This window comes from Drosophila tropicalis, unplaced genomic scaffold, assembly GCF_018151085.1.
Source record: "Drosophila tropicalis isolate 14030-0801.00 unplaced genomic scaffold, ASM1815108v1 contig_593, whole genome shotgun sequence".
Taxonomy (NCBI): Eukaryota; Metazoa; Arthropoda; class Insecta; order Diptera; family Drosophilidae; genus Drosophila; species Drosophila tropicalis.
Genome location: NW_027173070.1, coordinates 13,314,969 through 13,338,000, shown reverse-complemented (window position 1 = coordinate 13,338,000; position 23,032 = coordinate 13,314,969). Strand labels below are relative to the sequence as shown.

Below are 23,032 nucleotides of genomic sequence, written 5' to 3'. Positions count from 1 at the left end.
TTTCATCTTGGATTAAAATACGCACCATTAAACAAAAAGGAGTGAAAACTGATAAATATATTGGGTTATAAGCAACTGGTCAAGGGGAGAGTCTAGTTTACCCCTTTTCACCGTCAAAGGAGTCAAAGGAGTTTATGATAAGAACATGAGCCATGTAAATCATGACTAATTTATTTAAAAGGGGATTAAAAAACATTCGCGAAGTATCTCGAAAGAGAGAAATATAAAAAAGTAAAAAAAATATTCAAGAAACAGAAATTGCAGTTAAACCAATGTAAATTACATACAAAAAAACCAAAATAAAAAGAATAATTTATAGAGTTTTAGATCCCTCATTAAATTTTAGTTGAAAGTATCATTAACTCATGCACAAATAAATTTTGATAATTTGCTAAAAATTGCCTAATGAGCTATTTTATATAAATGAACTGTTGAATGATCATATCTCTTTCCGACTCTACTAATTGGATGGCAAATGAATATTAAACAAAAATGCGCAATATTACATTTTGTTGGTCTAGGAAAAGTGTTTGAATACACATAATGATGCAATAGGCCAGAGAGAAAGAGAGAGAGAAAAAGAGATGGAATCTTTTTTGGGTGGTCGTTGTGGTCATGTAGCTGAGATTTAGCTCGTCAGAATGTTGGACCCAGATTTATGATTTGTTTATCTTTGTGTTCTTATTTTCTTTCGATATTCGCCATCCAGTGATCAACGCAAAACTTGGCGACACATGCCCCACGGACGACGAGTGGGGGCTGTCAGCAGTGCTAAAAGAAGGATGAGGAAATGCCAGGGACAGGGGCAAAAACCAGGGGCCAGGCAGTTGAAAACTTGTGCTTATTGGCAACAAGAAATTCATAAATGGAACTGAGTGCGTTTGCACATTTATGTTTAATTATATTTAAGGCAGACAAACAAGACGTCAGCAGAGACTGGCGGTCGCGACGTTGTTGTTGTTGGTGTTGGTTGGTTTCCTCGGCTTCGAGTTCAAAACATTTTCTCCAAGTGGCAGCTGCTGCAGTTTTATGAGCATCGAAACTCAACTTCTTGCAGTTCTCTTCTGTTCTCTTCCCCCCTTCGGTTTGGGGGTCTTAAATTGCATTTTGCATACGAGTTATGTGCGCTAATTTCACGTTATGAAATTCTCTTCTTTTTTTTTTTTTGGTTGGGTTTTTAGGTATAAATAAATTTCGCACATTTGCTCGTCTTTCATTGAGTCTTCCTCTCTCTCTCACTCTCTAAGTATAATGAATTGTAACCAAATTCACTTGTTTATTGTAATTTTCATAGCAAATAAATGAAATTATAATCAAAAGTAGAATTCCAAAGACTAATCTTCATACGGGTTATTTTCGCTTTTGTCATTTAATCTACCAATTTAGTTGGCTTGGGTGGGCGGCATTGAAGAATCAGTTGCAAGAGAGTGCAAAGTAATCAAAAATGATCAACTTCAGTTGCTGCTGATGTAATTGACCTAAACAAATGTACACTAAGAGAAATAAATCTATGTTAATTGAAATAACAGTGATTTGAAAATAAACTCTTTTTTTTATATCACTTCAGATAGTAGTTGTACGTGATCTTATATGCATCTAACTTGATAATTTCACAATAATCACATTTGATCACCACTAGGAAAAGATATATTCTTAGTATTTCTAGAATCAAATGGAAGATATACGAATGATAATCGACTTAGACTTAGGAACACAATATTATTTCTGGTTTCAAAATCTAAAGTAGAGGAAGGTGAGTCTATCTTAAGACCTGTAAGGTGATGAGTGTCCCAAGATCATGTTTTGTTAGCCTTTAATTGGATAATAAACTTTGACGTTTCCCTTTCGTAGTGATCACAAACCTTGAAAATTACATTTTTCTCTCCAAGAAAATGTTTGAAAAACATTGTTCAAAAATCTGATATAGGTTTCGAAATGCATTTGCTTTTTGTGTGTGAGTCTTTTACTTCGATTAGTACACACAACTTAACAACTTTTAGTTTGAAATGCTAAAAGTTAAAGGCGTGTAAAATGACGGAATCAGACTGATTAGAATACTATATCTTCCATAGACGCGATGAAGTTCCCAGTCATAATGGAAAAAATTATCCATAGTTTTGTAAAAGTAAATGATCAAAAGTTACCCAATGCCAATTACAAAAAATGTTTCGAGTAGCTCCACTCTCCCCTTAATATGTAAATAAAGACGTTTCGATTCAAACTTGGAAGAAAAATCATAGAACAATAACTGGATAGATCACGCCTGCGTTGCATTTCCATATGCTGATGTCAATTAGATTAAAAACATATTACTCGTCTATAAACCATTTAAAAACAGTTTAAATTATGGACAATAAAATAGCTTAGATCATACATTGATTTGTCGTTAATCGTTTGTCTCTTTCTAGCTATTAATACTTACTTATTGAACTTTGTTAAGTAGCATCTTCTTATAAAAAACAGCGAAAACAAACTTGTTTCATTAATTGAAAACCTGTTTAAGAAAACTTCTACACACCTCTTACTACTTTGTTTACAAAAATAGATGTTTCAACGGTAGTTAAATGCAAATTTTAGCAAATTTTTTTGTTTGCCATAGGGGAGCAGCAATCAAATTTACATTCTAACCAAAATAACAGGAAAAACTTTTCTTCCAACCAAGGTTTGAAGTGCCCGCCCCAATCATAACTGCCAATAAAATGGCATGAACAGGGGGGAAAAAAAACTCCCTTAACTAACCAACTTTTCGTGAGCTCAATTTAAACTTTCTGTATGATGGTAAAAATATCAAATAAAATGGCAGGTTAAACAAATAAAACTCTAGTCGTAAATAAACATTAAACAAAACATTTGACTACCGATTTCAAGTCCTAAATCAGTCTAGAGGTTTTATCTTTAAGCAAATGGCGTTTTTTCCGCCTTTTTCTTTTGCTTTTGGGGGCGATAAAAACTATGCGAAAGCCTATGAAGAAGCTGTATACAAGATTATGCCACATAGATAAGCAAAAGAAGACTCAGATCTGGGCCAGGGGGAATAGAGGTGGAGTGGGGACACAAAGTGCTTAGCATTGAAATCTCACAGTATTTATTTGCCAGTCATAAAATGTACGTAAAGCCAAAGCTGAAACTGAGATGCCAAGTTTATTTGTTTGAGTAATTAGCGTAAAGATGAGAGACGAGAGGCAAAGTCTTTTGAATGAAATGATGTTGTATATCTAAGTATATACACTCCTCATCGTGGTTAAGGGGCCTTAAGAAGAAGGCGGCTTAGCTTAATGTGATTTTTCTTTTGGTCACATAATCGAATAATAGAAAACTTTTAATTAAGTCATTTGATGTCTGTCTGTCGTCATCTGAAGCTGCCAGGAAGTACCAAATATGGCAACTTAAATCTGCTAACCAGTTGAACAACTTTTTTGTGGCCAAAACAAAAAAACACGAAAATATTAAGAATCATAAATAAATGACAAAGCTAAACTAAAGTTTGGCAAAGTTTCAGTTTCTGTTAATTGAAACTGAAAAATAAACTATAATCAGTTACGAATTTGTCACTTGTACTTAAAAACTTTATTAAAAGCATTACCAAATGCCACGCTAGGATAGTTTTGATGACTTTTTCCGGCCTGAAATTAAAGTCTCACCCACTCTATAAAGTCAATTATTTAAGTTTAAAAAACCTCCTCCCTAAGACTCTTACATCTTGGTTAATATTGAATAATAGTTACAATTATAAATTTGGCATTAAATTTGTTTGTCGTCTATGTCTGTCTGCCTGTCATTTGGTCTATTTTGGTCTATATGGAAAACCAGTTCGTCAAGTTGTAGATAAAAACGCCAAGACAAACAAAAGAAGTGTTGATTTCAATAGGCGGCAAATTACTTCAAATTCAACGACTTCAAAACGCAATGAGAGTGGGGGAAAAAAGGTGTCAAAGTAAATTTTAACCTTGTTGAAATTTATCTACATTTAAATGGAATGGAAAAACTAAATTACCATAAAATGCGAAACGTGCCAACAAACCAAACCAAACCAAGCTTAACTTGGCCAACAAAAAATTAGTGCGTGTCTCCAAAATGAGTTGCTTTTCTTTCTCTCTGTGTGTGTGTGTTTCTTTGTGTTGTTTTTTAGTCAACTAAAAATAAACAAAAAATATCAAAGAAGTTAAATTCGGCTATGCCGAAGTTTATATACCCTTGCAGTCCTTGACAATAATAATTTCACATGTTCAAAATTTCTTTTCTGCAACTCAATTCATTAATATACAAACAAAACAATTTTACTCTTCATACTATGTACAATTTGTTCTTCTTCTTCCCTCATTCCCTAAGCAAAGCAACGCACGCATACACATACAGTTTATGTAGCGTTGCGTCTGTGTGTGTATGCATGTGCTCTGTTAACAGATGGTGACGTAGTAGGCAGCAAGCAGAGCTGCCGGCAGCGATTGAACCGATTTATATAGACTGTAACTTGTGTTCTATTTATCCGATCAGGGTCAAATTTTGGGATCTGAGATTTTATATCAAATTCTATTATATTGGTAAATTTCATGGGGATACTCCAATTTTTGCAAAAATTTTTGTTCCAGAGCTATATGATATAGTAGTCCGATCCCAAAGATTTTCATACTTTATCTCACCCGGGTAAAAAAAAGCTCCCAAAAAAAATTTCATCCCGATAGCTCTTAAGATGGCTGAGTAAAACGCGTACGCACCGACGGACAGACGGACAGACGGACAGACGGACATGGCTATATCGACTTAGCTTCTCATGCTGATCAAGAATATATATACTTTATGGGGTCGGAAACGTCTCCTTCTGTGCGTTACAAACATCTGACCAATTTTATAATACCCTCTGCAAGGGTATAATAAAAGAAAGAAAAAAAAAAAAAACAACACTGTATGTCTAGTAGAAACTACATAGGAAGCCAACATTAAATAAGTTCTTCATTTGTAAGAAATACTACGACTTTAAGAATTACCTAGAGCCAGCAGAAAATCTTTGGAAATAATGAGAGAAAGTCTAATGTTTGTTTAAAAAGAAAACCTAGTACAGAAGTTATTAAAATAATATTTCTGATATTGATTTCATTGGTCTTTCTATAAAAACATTCATCTAATTCCTTTGAAACACTTTGCGGATTGGACTTTAATAAAGAATTTTTATTTCATATGGTTTTTTTTCCAGTTAAAAAAGATTTCATATTAATTTTTTATGTTTTCTCTCTTTCTAGTCTACAGACCAGATTTTCTTATTCCATCTAACGTGATAATCAGTATCAGATGCCTGTACTGTATTACATTTGTTCGATTATCACGAAATCTAAGTAAGTACATTACAATCTTGATAAGGTAAATTGATTGTAGTTGGAAATGTTGAAACCATGCCAATACAAAGGTAAATAAAGCGAACAATCGAGTGATTCGTTGGGTATAATTAATATGCCTAATAAGTTTGCGAAAGCTTTTATCTAGACTAACTTTGCCCTCATTGCCGCGTTAAGTGGTTTCACCTCTAGGCATTTTAAGATACGCACTCTATCAGGTCACATTCGTATACATTTCACATGTGTGGCAAAATGGGTCAACTTGCATATATGTGACTTTTTGATGTACCTTTGTAGGGTGTTTAGAGGCATGGAATTTACGACAGTTGCCGCCTATGAGATATGGTTATAGGCCCCTGGATGAATGTGTGTATGTGTGTATAGTTCTCTGTTTATGTTTGTCAAGCCAAAACAGACAAAGCGAGAGCTCCCTTTACCCTCACAATCACCCACGCAGTTAGTTACAGAGAGATGGACGAGTAGGATAACTAGGCGCCTTTTGCTCTATATATATGCATGTAGAATGTGTACGTATATTGTTTATATTCCGTATGTGATATACATAAGTATGCAAATGTTAGTGTTCTTTTTGGAGCAGTGGAATCATCATCATAAAGCATTTGGCTGCCGACTTTTTCTGACTGTTTTATTTATTTGTTGGCAACACGAAATTTTGTTATTGTGTGCGGCTCTCTTTAAATTTCACCGCATTTTGCGACCCCTTGATTAAAGAGAGTCTTTAATGTCTTTATTCATTATGCAAATCAAATACACATGTAGCAATGTTTCTGGCGCACCTTTCTTCCGGTCCTGCACGTGTGCACATGAACAAATTATTATATTTACAAGAGTTTCAACATCTAGCCATATAAAATATATATGTATAATTAAAATGCCAAATGTTTAGTTGTAGTTATTTCAGACCTTTTGTTTGATTTCCTTTTTATGTTGTTGTTGTCGTTATGACCATTTGGCCAAAGATAGAAGTTGCATAAACAATTCTTTGTGTAATTGTTTAGTCATCTAGAAAAAAAGTCAAATAATCGTAATACAATTTCCATTTCTATTCTCTCTCCATCTCCCTCTCTCTTTCTCTCTTACAAGCACACATTCATTAATAATTTGGGAAAACGAAACTTGAAATGGCACTTAATCTTATCAGAAATGCCTTGTTACTCATGGCCATTAGCCATTAGATGATGGCGAAATGGTAGCTAGCTGCTCTTTGTCCCCCCTCTCACTATTTCGCTTTTAACAAATGCATTTTGTTATTAATTGAATCAATGACAAACGGAAAATAAACAACAATAAATCGACTTATCAGGCCAGGCGCCATATGTGGCGTATGCGTAATATGGCTTTTACGTATACATAGGCAGAAGGCAAATCTTGAAATTGAAATATTGTGCAAGTATTAAAAGAAAGAGAAAATTGAAGGCAAGGTTCATACAATAAACAAATGTGAATTTCACACACACATCAAAACGACAGCAGACAAACTACGTAGGGCTCTCTGTCGTCACCTCTTATCAGTCAACTGACAATTGACAATAATCATTGATAGAAACAGGGCAGGTTATAAAAATGTTCAAGTTAGACTGGCACACAAGAAGTAAAGAAATGCTTTGAGACCAATATCATCAAAGTTTATGTGGAGAAAACTCTTTATTAATATGCAACAAAATACATTCACTTCTTTGATTTAAATAAACTATTACAATCAAATGACTAGGAACAAGGACTGGCATATAAATAGCCTATCTATCTGATTACACTAAAGGCACTTTTCTTAAGTAATTATAATCCTTTACTAGTTAATAATAATTAATAGCATAATTCACTTCTTAGAATTTTAAAGGTAACAATGGTCAGAATAGGAAAAAATGGATGGTAAATATTGTTGGAGATGATTAAATATTGTTCTAGAGTTTAAATTCCTTTGATATTCACAAAAGTAAAGCCAAAAAATTCAAATTTTTAATGTAAAATATATTTAGGAGTAAAAGCAATTTCAATTTCTCAATTAATTTCAAATTTGTTAAGTTATTTTCTCCCTTTTTATAAATCCGTCCCTGGCATGCGACAATTTCAATTTTTTTGACAAGTTCATTTTGGTTTTTTGAGGGGTGACAAATGGATTGGATGGATTGAATGGACGGGGGACATATGTATATATGCAACAATCAACTCTTCACTTTTCGTCCAGCTGCTCACAGATAATATTCTGTTTTAGATTATTATTATTATTATTATATTGTCTACGGCTCTTTTTGTTGTTGATTGTGTCGTTTTTGTGACAAAATTAACATATTAGTCGAGGCATCCAAAGATAATTATATGTAAATGGGTTCCTGTTGTCGCTTATCAGAGTCACCAATGAGCAGAGAGAGATAGAGAGGAAGATAGACAGTCAATAGGTTAAGCCTCATTAAGTCTGGTGGCCTCAGTCATTGAACTTGGTTAAGAACCTTAAAGAGGAACTTACATTGTGTACTCCTACTGCTCTGCTCCTCTAGTTTTTGTGTGTGTTTTTAGTTAGTTTGGGTTGAAAGAGATTCTAATTTGCAACTGCCACAAGACGGACAGGCAGCAGGTGTGTTTGGCTTGTTTTCCTCGGCTTTTTTTTTTTTTTTTTTGTTGTTGTCAGCTATCTTGTAGATGTTTTCTTTGTTTATTTATTTCCTTTACTTTTATGCTGTTGCTTCTTTTTATTTTTTTGCTATTTTTTTTGCCACTGCACTTTACAGCTGCCATCAACGGAGACGACAGCCATTGAAAGAGCGAGAGAAACAGAGACACACAAAGATACAAGCGGCAGCTAAATTATAGCAGCAACTGCAACTGCAACTGCATTTGCACACACATTCACACTCACATAACACACACTGGCACAGTCGCCGAGATACAGATACACAACGCGCAACGCGTTTTTACAGGCGATAGACGAGCTAAGGGAAATCCGTCGAACCGCATGCGGCGAACTCTGAATAGAAACTAAACTCAAACAGCCGTTGGCTATGGCTACGACTACTCAAGCATATTCAATGAGCAACTCTTATACGAGGGTTGCCAATGAAATTTCAAAAACTAGAAAGGAGTGTAATTTAAGAAATAGCTTTGTAGATGTTTAGTTTTGTTTAGAATAATATGATTTACATTATAGAGAAATAATTAAAAATATTTCCCCATGTCAAATTATTCAAAATGTCGATAAGGTTCACTTGTTTAGAATACCTCTAGAAAATTTTAATACAAATTAATAACATTAAATTATTGAAGTAAAATGGGGAGTTTTCCCCTAAGCTTTAGCAATATTCTTGAAATAGTCAACGAATAAGTTAAAAAAAAACTTCAAATTAAACAAAATATCTCCTTTCGTTGCTGACTTTATAACCTGCCCAGACTTGGACAATGATTAAATTCGATCCTAGTAAAATCAATATAAATGATATTAATTTATCAGATACAGTAATCGGATAGAAATACATACATGTATATGTATATGATATATGTATATATCAATTACATATGTATCTATAGCTATACGTATAATGTATCAGGTACATAATTTGTATATATGAACGTATTTCAGATTGTTAGCTGTTACGAACATATTACAAACGTCTTACTCAAAAAATATATAAGCCTTGTTTGTTCTATATTGTTATTCTAGGTTTCAATTACTGTTATTTGTTAGCCACTACAATACTTTTCCAATATACACGATGGAACTAACTTCCACAGTATTATTTGCTTCATCGGAGGTAAAAACGAAATCAAAATCAGTATTTTAGTTTGAGTAGGTTCCTGTGACCAATGTTATTAAAGAACGGAAATAATAACAGAGATATTCCTAATCGAAAACGAAAACCGGTTTGATTAAGATGCTTTTGCTATATTTTGATTTTTATATCTGCACAAAGGGTAAAGTTTTATTAATATTATTAAGAATAAGAATCAAATCAACTAATTAATTGTTGAATAATTTTCATTGATATTTTAGACTTCTACGATACTTTGGGAACTAAAGAACAAAAGTAGTTAGATAACAATTAGATTAGATAAGCCTTAAAGAGACACTTTGCCTCTTGAATGGTAAAATTACCAAATGCCACTTGTCCGTTTTGATTGCAATCTTATAAATTGCTATAATTTAACTGTATGTTGTCAAGTAAACTTAATAAATTACTCTTCAAACACTAATAGATTAAACTTTGCCATTCCGAGCTATTTATTAACAACCCCTCGTTAGCCTACTCTTATACTCCAAGCAAACTTACTGCAAGTCAGCTGTTTTTCTGAATGAAAAGTTTGTTGTTGTTGTTATAGCCGGCTTTCTGCTGTTTGTCGTGTTTGTGTTTGCGCTGCCGTTGTTGTTGTTGTTGTTGTTGTTGTTGATGGTTAAGGCGCTGGAGTTGGCAGTAGAAGAGTCGCTCAAATGTCTATTGCAACAGAGTATTCATTAATTTTCTATATATAATCAAAATCATTTAGCCAAAAACTTATTCAAAAATTCACAATGGCGCCACGCTCAAGTGCACACAGTCAAATAGAGGAAAAAAAAGGAAGCGTTGCGCCCGAAAAACGCTAAAGCCAGGGAGTGGGCGGAGGGTGGACAATGAAGCTCTCTAGCTTACAGCAGGACCTTTTGCATTGTTGTAAACAATCCATCATTATCGCATAGACTTCCGCCTCACCAACACACACAAAAAAAAAAAAGAGAAATACTGTAAAACGAACGAACTGAAATAAAGAAAGACGGAAGCGAGGGAGTGGCCAAACAGTGCATTAGAATTTGTGGGTCGGGTTGGTTGGTCTGGTCTGGTCTGGTCTGGTCTGGCCTGGTCTCGTCCTCCGTCTGGATCCCCAAACATCGCTCTCACTCAGTCGCACACAAATTGCTACGTGGCGCACGTGTCTGGCGTCGTTTGTTGGGGATTACCCACCACAGCGGAGGTCCGTTCAGGCTAGAGGCGAGTGAAAGTGACTTGGCAGAGTGTAAAGGATATACGCTATGCGGGCTATATGTCCTAGTCCTCCCTCCTGTAAAGTTGCATCGTCTGTTTCTCATGCCACAATTTTTGTTTAACTTTTTTAGCCCCAGTGGTTGTTGCGGTTTATGCAAATTAGCAAAGTTAACATTTGCCAAATTGTCGAAATTTCATTTTCTCTTCCCCCACCATTTTCTCTAACATGTTTGTTTTGCTTCCCCTTCTCCCCAAAACTGCCATCTCCAACTCCTTCTTCTTCTTACAACTAGACCACGCGGAAGTCTTTGCTAGCTCTTTCCAAAAAAAAAAAGAAGAAAATCAAAGGGCCTTATGCATTTTCTTTTGATCAGCAAATGTGTTAAAATATAAACGTTTCAACTATTTCCGTGTCTAGAGTAAAAGTTCTTTATTAAGCGGATTTTCTTTAGATTTCTTTCCACATCGAATGACACCCAGTCCCAGGAAAATGTGACAAAATGCACCTGCACGCACACAGAAAACTCGAAAGATTGTCGCTTGGTCTCAGTCTCATCTTCTCAACATAATTAGATTTGAGGCAAATGAACTGCTCGGTCACACACCGAGGGCAAATAGACCGTTTAATAGGATTTTATTTAATTTACTTTTGTAACTAAGATGAAACACAAATTTGCTTCCATCTTCATTCTTCTGCATATCTCCAGAGCCTAAACTCTACCCGACTTGAGTGAATGATGGTACCCAAGTGAGCTGTTAAATGAGTGAGATAGAAGAATCAAAAAAAAAAATAAAAAACAAGGAGAGGAACCACTTGGACTTGAGAACTTAAAATGGAATTTTTGAATAGACATGAGCAATGACATTGTGAAGAAACGAAGCGAAATGAGATGAAGGTGGTAGCTAGGAAGGTAGCATGAGCGCAGGACATGGACATGGATATAGACATAGACATTAAGTTAAGACTAACACGATAAACAGTTGCAGTGAAAGGATGCCTTTGTTTGTTTGTTGAAAGTTTAGCGAACCCGAAAAACCCAGACCAGACGTTGCGTTTGCTGATTTCCTTTGTTTGTGTGTGGCCCAGACACAATGGAAAATATACAAGTTATGTGAGAAATGCTCTTGTTTGAACCATACAATTTATGCTGCTAAAGTTTTATAGAAGAGAAAACGAATTTACAAGTACCCATTACTAAAAGTTTCCACAACAGCGCTTCATTTGACATATAATGGAAAACTATTTGGGATGATTTTTGATTTCTGTAATGATTTGTAAGAGTTGTAGAAAGTAGAAGGTAATCTGTTCACAAGGATTAAATGATACTCTGAACTAATGTGGAGTCTTTGTAGGTCACTTACCTTATGCCAAGGTCTTTTTCGAATTGGAAATCATGTTTATGTTAGGAACTCTCTATAATTATCTTGATAAGTACAATTATCAACCTCTTGGTGGTTCCCTCTAAAGTCGTTCCTTCGGGGATAATAGAAGGTTTAACGAAGTTTGTCCCTTTATAGTTTAGTTTCCTTCAAATCAAGTTTGCACTTAAAAACTCAACTCAACCGACTTAAAATAAGAATTGTAAAATAGATTGACCAACTAATATTTTCATAGATTTCACATATCCGGCCCACACTTGTGGTATCAGTCACATATTGCGCTACATTGGCAATCACTCTTTTGTCGGTCATTCACAAAACCATTATCAAATCTCATTTGTAAAGCGAATTACGTCGCTTAAATTTACTCAACTAGATATTAACAAAATAATCATTAAAAAAAAAAACAAAGAAGAATAAAGTAAATTACAATGAAAATATTATCAGTCAACAAATATTCACAATAAAAATATTTATTTATAAATAATTGTCTTATCTATGCGATGATATAAATGGAAATAATTTATTATTGGTGATACTTGCTATACCAAGATATTTTTAACATTTCTGAGTAACCTTATCTTTAACCTTTCTGATCTTTAACCTTATTGTAACAGAAACGAATTTGGGTATAGATTTTGGGTGTTATAAAAGTTCATTTAAGACTTGGGATCGCTGTTCCATAAAGAAAAAGATTCTTATTCATTTACTCTCACAAAGTCTGTTAGATACTCTTTCAGCCTTACCTTTAACTACTCTTTTATTACTAATGGCTGAAAAAGGATTTCAAACAGTTTTCAAATGTCGATTTAAAATCAATCTGAGTCGTAGGACACGTTTAGGTCTAGTATTAATACTTATTTTTGCAAACTATCCTAAATGGATAATAAACTATTAATGACTGGATGTTGTCCTGGGGCTTGAAGGACGAATCACCAATAAGTCTCTGGTCCCAATGACATAAGTAAATAGATGGATAAAAAACAGACTAGTTTCTTGAATCTAACATAGATACTTATATTCAAGATGGTTTCAAAGATTTAAATGTTATGGGTTTTCAACAGTTGATAGAACATGCAGAGACCTAATGGTAAGTTTTTGCGATAAAAAAAATAGTTTTTTATAGTGCTATTTATATCTTTGATGGATCTGCAAAGCTTTTATTAGAGCTGCAAATGGTTGCAAGCCCTTTAATCTTTTCTAATGCAGGCGAAATGTTATAATGCAGAGAGTGTTATGATCTCGAGATCTTTTTAGGTTGGGAAAGTCTCACTCCACGGTAATCCTCATATACCTTCAAGAAAACAAAGGTTTTTTTGACCCTATTCAAAAGTTATCATTGAACTCAAGCTGTTTGTATGCTCATAAACATTACACACCCACTATTCTATGCTTAATTTTCATACTATCCACAAAATTAGATCATCTTTTGTTTACCTAAATATCAATATACCTATTCTAAAAGTTAATGAAAAGGGTATAAGGTGTATACAAGAGCATAACAAGTGGCATCTGGCACTGCAATTATATTATATGGTTGCAATTTTAAATGCCTTTATACTACTCTGATACATACAAGCAACATATAATTTGTGATACAATTTTGCATAAATTTTCATAGATATTAACATACAATGTGTGTGTGTGTGAAGAAGCACTTAGTTATAGAGGTAATTAATTCGCTATGCGCCAAATGATGCCATCTCTCACGACTATTTGAGGGAGTTGAAGTGGAAGAAAGGCTGAACTGCGCAGCAGAAAGAAAGAAAGGAATTCAATCAAAGTCGCATTACATTTTCAACCCTTTTCTCGAGTTAGTTTTTGGAATATTTTGTTGAATGCCAGCTTTCATTCTTATGAATGCCATTTATAATAATAATAATTTAGTTGAAAGTTATTCAAAATAACATCGAAACACACTCACGGCATAATGAGCATATTCTATTAGGACAGACAGTTAGCTACCCTCCTAAGGCAACGCACTTTTTTTTGGGTCTGTGGGGGTGGAAATTAACAAAAAAGCTAAGCCTGGACACATGTTGCATTCAATGTTGAATGGGGCAACGTTGCCAAGGATGATGAGTAATGCCATGTTTTGACAAACCCCAAATCACCCAAAAACGAACCAAAATGAAAGGAATCCTTTTGAAGATGACAAACATTTTGCACCCGCAACCACCAAGGACACCAACACTCACACACATACACACACAAACAGACAAATAGACAGGGGAGTCCAAAAGCCAACGAAAGAGAAAGACAACAGACAACACAAGGGTTTAATGCAAGTTGTAAACGGGCATCAAAAGCCTAGGCAAACGTTAGCCTAGACCCAAGCCAGGAGGAGTTTCTTTTCATCCTGGGGGAGCAACTGGAGCATACTGGAGGTTGGTGTATTTATTTAGCATAATGGATTTCCCTTTGCTTTGGTTTTTGTGGCTTCACCATAATTGAAAATCGAATCAAATCGCGTGAAATTTAATCAACTTAAGAACACTCTCTTTTTTTCCTTTTTGGACGGAAGCACTCGGTTACTCCCCAGCGATTGTACCAGGAAATAGAGGAAAATTAGCACAAAATCCGAGGGATAATAAAAACAAAATATAAAATAGAAAGAATACCATTGGCGACTATTTGTCTTGAATTGAGTTACCAACATGGGCGTGTAACTCGGAGGGGGCACATTGTGTATTGCCCCCTTTTGCACCCATGTTCCTTACTGACCATCAACCAGGAAGAAGATAGCCAAGCCAAACTGTCTGTCTCCTTGGCTACTTAGCAGCTCGAATGAAGCTTTAATGCTTGATTAATGCCAAAGCTAGACACGGACTGGGTCTACATGACCATTAGAGAGTAGAAGAGGGGTCTTTGGGGCGGAAGTGTGCGTCCATTTCATAGGAAATTAAAGACCTTTAAGCGGCTTTCGTTATGTGCAGCTATGCAATTTGAAGTGTGGACTACTTCACTTGCCTTGATGGCCATTTATTTGATGATATCAAAGAAACAGAAAAAAAATATATATATAAGGAAAATGGTGGAAAAGTTAAGTAGATTTACTCCCTCTTGTTGGCCCGGCGTCGATTACTGCCAAAGATACGCAGGTGTTTGCTGCGGGACAATTCTCGGGCCTCACGTTGGCCCAACTCATACATTTCCGAATCTAGTTCCTGTATATAGGCGACCAAGGCAGCATCCGGAAGGTGACTTAGCACTAAGGAAGAAGAAAAGAAGGAGAATGAATATATACATATATATTAGATGATATATTTCTTTTACTCACCCAACATTTCTTGTTCATCTTCTGGTGTCAATACATACTTTTTAGTTTCGGGTTCTTTGTCTTGCTCCTCCACCTTGGTTTGATCCTTTTTCTCATTGGTGTTCGTTATAATTGAGCTAACACTTTTGCTGCACTGTGCGGATTCTTCGACATCTTTATCACTCTCCCCATTGGAACAATTTGAGACTGCATTGGCTTCAGCGATTGGCGGCTCAGTGTTCACTGCTAATTCCACATTTTTCTTTTTTTTCACTTTTTTCTCTTTTTTCTCCTTTTTCTCTTTTTTCTCTTTTTTTTGGTTCTTTACTTGACTCCATGTCGAGATTGCCAACTGAAAACATTACTTTGACAATGGCACAGAGTTGCCAGATTAAAACGACAATAAGCACAATGAGTTAAAGGGGGCCAAAAGTGGCATCTCTACCTATTAACTTTTATTTAGCTACCCAAATCGATCCTTATATACTTTCAACCCGTAAAAGGAACCCCAAACCATTAACTTCAATTTATAAATATGAAAATTTTCAACCCCCTCCCGGCCACAACGAAATAAACGCTAAAAGTTTGCGCCTAATGAGCCAGACAAAATTAATTGTCACCCTAAAAATCACGTGGCTCTAAAAAGGATACGGCATATCTAAACCGCGCATATCCTTTGCCGTCTAGATTAAATGAGCGGAAAGGCCATATTTGAAATGAACGTGTTTGCCTCATAGTTCACTTCTATGCTAATTCTTTTTGGCTAACTACACTTGAAGAAAACAAGTACAACATGTTCTAAGCAAAGAAAGAAAACAACAGCTGAGGGTGTCAGGATATGGAAGGGGATGTATTTCTGTTAAATAGTTATTAACTACAATTTGTTTAAACTTACACGTTTTTCAGAAACTCATTTAGTTTTTTTTTTTCACTGTAACTATCTAGCTAAACAGAAGCCCTGCAAAGTCAGTACACTGGGGCGATAAATGCTATTAGAAACCGTTTCCAAAGGACTCAAATTCATGTAAACAATCCATCATTAACAGTCGGTTGCAACAAGAACACACACACACACACATACATACACTTACACACTCACACACATTTCCTTCAACAACATGTGAACAACACGGCAGACAACCCTGTTGACATGGCCTTAACTTAAACTTCAATTCCTGCTGCAGCTACTCCTGTTGTTCCTGTCCTTCTTTAGGCAGGACACGTGTCGCTTGTGTTCGATGCCTGCCTGGATGGCTTAGAAGCCAGGCAGGAGACGGAATAGAAGAAAAAGATGGGAGAACTGCTCATTATTGTATTTGTATATTGTATATCCTTTGTCCATGTGCTTTTGTCCTGGTTTATGACAAAAGTTTTTACTTTTACTCGCGTTTCTCCCTGGTCTCTCTCTCATCGTCTGTAAATGCAAATTGTACAAGTTTATAGACATAAATGATGACCCTCTGGCCTCGCGGAAATGTTTCCCCAGAGGGTGAGGTCGAGGGAGAGAGTAGCAGGAGCTTACATTGCAGTTTTAGTATATTTTGCAAGGATGTTTCATGTTATCATCGGAGTGGCACGTGCCAAATTGAAGGAAAAGGAACTTTTGTTGTTGTTGCTGTTGCTGTTGGTGACTTTGATTTGTTCAAATTGCTGCTAAATGGATGTTTGTTTTCCTTTTGGCCTAAGGGTTGAATAACCCCGCCAAAAACAAGACATACACACACTCATTTGCAGGACTCATGCCATTTTGCAGGACATTGTGCCACATTTTGTTGGCCAAAGTTGGCAACAGTTGCAACTGGTTTCTGCTGTTGCAATTGCAATTGTCCTCAATTTTAATGATTTGCATTTTCTGCATTTTTCTTCTGTGTTTCTTTTTTTTGTGCCTAGGCACAAATTGGCCATTTAATTGGATTAACGCACATTTCCGTTGCAGCAGCTACTCCTCTGCCGCCTCCATACACCCGCTTCTTCAACTCGTCGTTGGCCAATTTATCATTTTGCTCAGTGATTCTGTTGGCTGCTTGTGTTTATTTATGTTGCATTTTAATTATGTCGCCAACAGAAGAAGAGGAAGAAGCAAAACTTAATTCCCCTCCTTTTGCGGATTGGAAGTGTGCCATCTCATGGGGTTGGCTTATATGCGGATATTCGCCTCGTTGCAGTGCCAGGCTCTCCTTCAGCTGCAGTCGTTGATTTACTGCTGACTGACTGAGTGACTGACTGACTGAATGAATGAATGAGCGAATGAATGTAATGTATGAAAAAACTGTTGAAACTGTCGATTGGTAATTGATATCCCAAAATTATTGGCCGTTGCTGTATCTGATTTGTGCGGCGGTAATATGAAATCTTTGCGGTTCACTAATTCCAGTCAATTCGTTTGATTCGATTGTTTGGCTCTCAGCCTTTCAGCCCCACACCGGGTGAAAGTAGCCAACAGAGTCCAAGCAAGACCAAGCCATACACGATGATGATGATGATGGCGATGAGATGATTGTTATGGACATCGACATGGACATGGACATGCATATGGACAATGACTTGAATAATGACAGTAGCAGAGATCAGGGGAGAGGGTTCAAGTAGCTAAGAAGCCAAATAACTGTGTTTGACTAGCAAAAAAAAGGGAAAGGTTCAAATCATAAAAACAATAATATCTCAATCTCTATCTACTAATAAGTCATTTCACAGTCTAATCCAATTTATTGTAGGCATGATTTTTTCACAAATTTTGAGCAAAGTTTAACACGTCTTCAAATTGTCCAATTTAAATGGTAATTAATTTCTAATAAAGGACTTTGTAAAATCTTTGAACAAACGTGTTACAATCTGTTTATTTGTCAAGATTTTTATTAAGTTTTTGAATAAAATTTTGAAGGTTTTGCTCATGATCTTAAAAAGTTTTGTTTTTAAAGATAGTATTATTTTTTGGATTTTTAACATTTTTACATTTTTCTACTTTTATGTATTTTTCAATCTTTAAAAAGTTGAAAAAGTTTTTATGAAATTCCCAGACATTCACGATAAGTTTGGAACCAAATTCTTACAATTTTCCCAAGCTCTCATAATGCTTTGCTTTTAACGATTTCAAAACTTTTTTTCAGAACTTCAATGTTACATTTTCATACTTTTATATACAATCTTCAATAAGTTGGGAAAGTTTTTATGAAATTTAAAAAAAAAAAAAAAAAATATATATTGTACGAAATCAACATAATTTTAATTAAAAATTAATAGTTATTTATGGCAAATATAGCAAAATATTACCACAATCAAATCCAAACTTTTCCTCTCCGATCCAAAATAGAGTGGAGAAGTCTGGTGAAAAATATACTAACAATAAGTCCAATTTAATTAAAAATAATTCACATTAATAAGATTTCGCTCTCAACTATTTGTTCCTAAAGAATTTTATGGGCAAGGAAGATAGCTACTTTGGGTCAAAATGTTTTTCCGGAAGCACAGCTAACTTTTTCTGTACAATAAAAGTTTAATTATCATTCCACCTAGAATGCAAGAGTCCGGCTTAAATGAATGTAGTTTTTATTATTCATTTTTTTGTTCGAAATTCTGACACTAATCCATAATCCTCTTCGAGAGCCAACAAAAATTTGTGCATTGTCTGCAGAAAATATAAAAGGAATGCAAATGCTGCACATGCAGGCAAAAATGCCTCAGGAATTGGGTTAGAGATCTGATATGAAAAGTCACTGGGATTACTTTTTGCTGCTCTGACTGCTCCTATAAGAGAGGCAGCAGTAGAATATTTATGAACAGGCAGGCGACAGGTAGACTAAAAGGACCTGAGGCACATGAAAAGCTGAAAGTTGTTTGAAGCTGCAAACCATAAAAATTTCCATCTGCTTTTGTTTTTGTGTTTTTGTTTCTTTGCCTTTTGGGGATGGGAGACTCATTTGGCGGTTCGTAGGTCCGTGACATGTTCTGATGAAATTTATAATAGATATTTATCTTTGCACCCTTTCGGTTTTCCTTATGCTTAGCTAGACGCTTTTGTGTCAACTTGGTTGTAATTTACGCTGACATTTTCTGGTTTCTTGTGTTTTTTTGCCTTTATTAATTGCCCAATGTCACGAATCGTGAGCGCCGATTCCTAAACTCCTGGAGTCCTGGAGTCCTGTTGTCGCGATGTCCTTGGAGGGTTGACTTTTAATGCTTATGCTTGTCGTCGACGCCGTCAAATGCAAAACAGAATACATAAAAAGCATAAATATTAAAAGCCTAATTAATTTGCAGAGAGCAAGAGACCCCAATGGAATGGCCCATTACACATTCCATTCCAGTTTAGACCAGGTGCAGCAGGTGTGAAAAACTCGCTGGGCAGCTGCTTCAACAAAAAATACAAAATTTTGTCATTGTTAAGTAATTAAAGTAATTTACAAGGATTTTTTTGCTATTTTACAGCTGCCAAACGCAAGCAATTAGCCAGCTTGGTCAAGTCTGATTGGCCCTAAGTGATTGATGATGCATACCGCAAAAAGAGAAAAAGGAATTGAAATTGAAATTGCCATTGCACCCCCCAAGCACAATTAGAGTCTGGCACGCAATCCGCTCTTGTTAAGCGGCTCTCAGCTCTCTGGTTTAGTAAAAGTCGATCCACTTGTTGATGGCTTCAATGAATGGACGAATGGTTTGTTGCTTAGTTGGTCCAATCAAATCCAATGGCCATATCCATATCCACAACGTATGTACATGCATATACATACATACATATATAAATTGCCGCCAGCCAGTCTTGCACTTTTAGTTTCATCGAAAACTACTGCAGAGGCAGCAACAGCAGGTGCACCCATCTCTGGGCATCCATTCACCATGATGATGTATAACAAGTTTGCCACTTGGAAAGTAGGTGAAGCAGCAGCTAGAAGCAGTCATAGTCGGTGTCTCCCTCTCTCTATCTTTCTGTTGAGACCATTGAGCCATGAATAGTAATAAGATTGGCAACAACAACTTGCTAATTGTTTTAGCAAGAGATCGTATAATGCATTATTTATATGGAGAAAACTTAAATATGTGAACAATACTAGATCGCAATTAAATGAGTAGAATACTAAAAATCATTGAACAAAGGAAGTGAACGCTCCTTTCATTCAATTATTTAAGTTATTGAGTGAAACAAATTTTATTGACCATTTATTTATTCTTTCTACCATTACGTTTGCAAAGTGAAACTGTTGGGATGTGAAGCTTTCGAAATTTTGGCAAATAAAATTTAAAGTTAAGTTAAAATTTATGTTTTAAAAGTTAGCAATTGCTTCTAGTATCATTTAAATGTGTGATACTTATTTTACGCTCATAACTTGATATTTGAAATACATAAAATTTATTTTATTTCTACTTTTATTATTATAAGTTCTAGCATACTTTGAGGGGCAGATTTCTCCCATTTCATAGCCCTAGATCCGCTATATGTATTTATAACAATTTTTTAATTTATAAAGTTTTCATATCTTCTTTAACTTGAAACTTTAACTAACTATGATAGTTAATATCATTTCATGTCTTCTCTAAGTTAAGTTAAGTCTACTTATTGCATACTCTAAGGGGAACACTTTTTCCACTTCATGGCCCCAGATGCGCCATGCCATATACCACTTTAGACCATTCCTTGTCTTCTCTAGTTATATTCCATTTGATCCTAATAACATCTGATATGCCATCAGTTGGATCATTATTCCCCCTTTGATCTGGCAGATGGTTGCTTCATGGTGATCCTTCAGATCACATACAATCATCAGTCTTGGCCTCTGTCTCTCATTTGACAAAATCCCCCAGCATAACCCATTATGATGGAGGTTTCCCCCTCTCTTTGAAGTATTTTACAAAATAAAGTTGTTTCGTGGACAAAAAAAAAATAACAGCAAATGACAGGAAAAACAGCAAAACTAATTTTAGACTCTCAAACTGAATGCATTTTGTGGCATACAGAGCAAAAAACTATTTTGCCCAACAACATCAACACATTAAAACTTTCATTTCAGCACAAACAGCAAAAAAACAAAATGCTGTAAAAATTGACTTTTGACCTCATTTCCAAAAGTTAGGGGGGTTTTTATCTGTTGTTCTTGAGTTTTTATTTGCGTTACCTTCAAGGAATCAGCCGAAAACTCTTGGCGTCATCGACCACCAAGAGCCAAGACCAAGACGACGCAGTAGATGATGACAATGAAGGGGCAGCTTCTGTCGCCGCCAAGTCTGACCCAGTTTCTCCATGTCTGTTTCTTCGTGGCAGACAAATTGTCTGCGCGATATGTTCATCTTCATTGAGGTCCCCCAACTCTAGCTCCAGTTTCAGTCTCAGATTGTTTATGATGCTTTTGAACTTTCCTCCCGAAAGAATTGGCGAAAAAAAAACGTCGCAAAATACTACAAAACGAAAACGATGCGACGAAAAAAGTGTCAAAACTTGTCACACATTTTCAGTCAGGTCGAAAAGGTAAAGAGAAATTGTATGGAAAATGTACATTTCAATTCAATTATGTCCCAAACTTTGACTCTAATAAGCTTGAGGTTGAGGTTGAAATTGTAAAGAGGCCAATTAGGTTTTCTCTCACTTCAATTTGAGAAAATTTTGCATTGTGTTGCAGGCAAGTTTTGCATACTGCAAATTGTACAAGTTACCACAAAACCAGCCATGAAACATGTTGTTGGGGGCATCATCATCATCATTATGACAGAAGTTTTAACCTGAAGTGACCACCAACAAACCAACAAACTGCCTGCCTGAGATCTGAGAGTTAATTTCCCCGCCTACCTCCAATCCCCGACCAATTGGTTGACAGAACCGCAAAATAAGTATATATAGGTATGTATATACAGAGCGACGGTGCTCCATGCCACTCTGACTCCGACTGTGCTGCACACACATAAAACTGTCAACTGCCTCTCCAGTGCGAATGGATATGGAGATATTGAGTGATGCAGTTGTTTTGCCATTTTGTCGCTCACAGTGGTTTAAAAATGCCTAACCATTTATTTGTCTAGGTTATCCTAAGGGAGACTTAAGCAAAAAAAAAAGAGTAGACTAATTTCGTGGCAGGATGGTCATTATTACACTGAAGCAGGATATGGGTCATAAATGTATGCTAATTGTATCAAATATCATTCTAACAAGTTACCCCTTGAACTGGCAATTTTGTCATCCAATATTTATTCGATAATGCGTTCATACTAAGTTAGGTTTATTATAATATATTAAATACATTGCAAATAAAATACACAAATAAAATGAAACTTTGCTTTCTAATTGATGGCGTGAATATGGATAGTTGGATATGGCTATATCGACTCGGTTTCTCGTGCTGATCAAGAACATATACATATATAGTTTATGGGGTCGAAAACGTCTCCTTGTCTCCATTACAAACACATGAGCAGTAAAAATTGTAAAGGAAAGTCAAGTGAAGCAATTTGTTTGAAAACGAAATCAGAAAGAATATTTAGAACTTACATATACATATCTTATCGCTTGTTAAATTTCTATGTCCTATTTAACCTAAGATTGGAAAAATTAACTCAATGTTGAAGTTTAAAATATTTAATTACAACAAAATTCACAAGACAATCAACTAACCTGTAGAACATGAATGTATTTCGAATGACATCGTTGATTACAACTTTATTTTATAATCCTCTTCCAATCAATTTATGATCAAGCTTTTTTATGAACCTTCTACCTACTGTGCATCGCCCACAGTGTTAAAGAGGCTACAACATAGGAATGGAAAATACTTTATCTAAAGGGGATTTAGCTTCAAAAACTTGATGAGATTTAGGCCATTACAGAGACCTATAGGGATAGGTTAAATGGTTTTTTACCTTTGATTGGTAAATATGTATGTCGTCACCCCTTTTGAAGTGCGCCCATGCTAGCATTTATTAGAACTGCTCGCCAAATAGACATATTGAGATACGGATTTTGTTTGGGTTTAGGTTTCGGTTTCGGTTGTCGGGGCTGCCTGTCATTGACTTTGCTGTAACTTAGTTGTGTTTTTTTTTTTCGTTTTTGTTTGCTGGCGGGGGAAGTAGAGAAGCAAAGTGTCTAAAGTGAAGTGAAGTTTGTTGAAGAGTTGTAG

General features: G+C 35.5%; 1 protein-coding gene across 2 annotated transcripts in view; it reads right to left on the bottom strand.

Annotated features, from left to right (window-relative positions):
* LOC137578037 (myosin-J heavy chain) overlaps positions 1–8,318 on the bottom strand; it is a 42,023-nt gene extending 33,705 nt beyond the window's left edge. For both annotated transcript variants that reach the window (XM_068291680.1, XM_068291681.1), the window contains exon 1: positions 7,816–8,318. The gene's annotated coding sequence lies outside the window, so the exon portion shown is untranslated. The remainder of the gene's footprint in view (positions 1–7,815) is intronic.
* Positions 8,319–23,032: the final 14,714 nt, after the last annotated feature.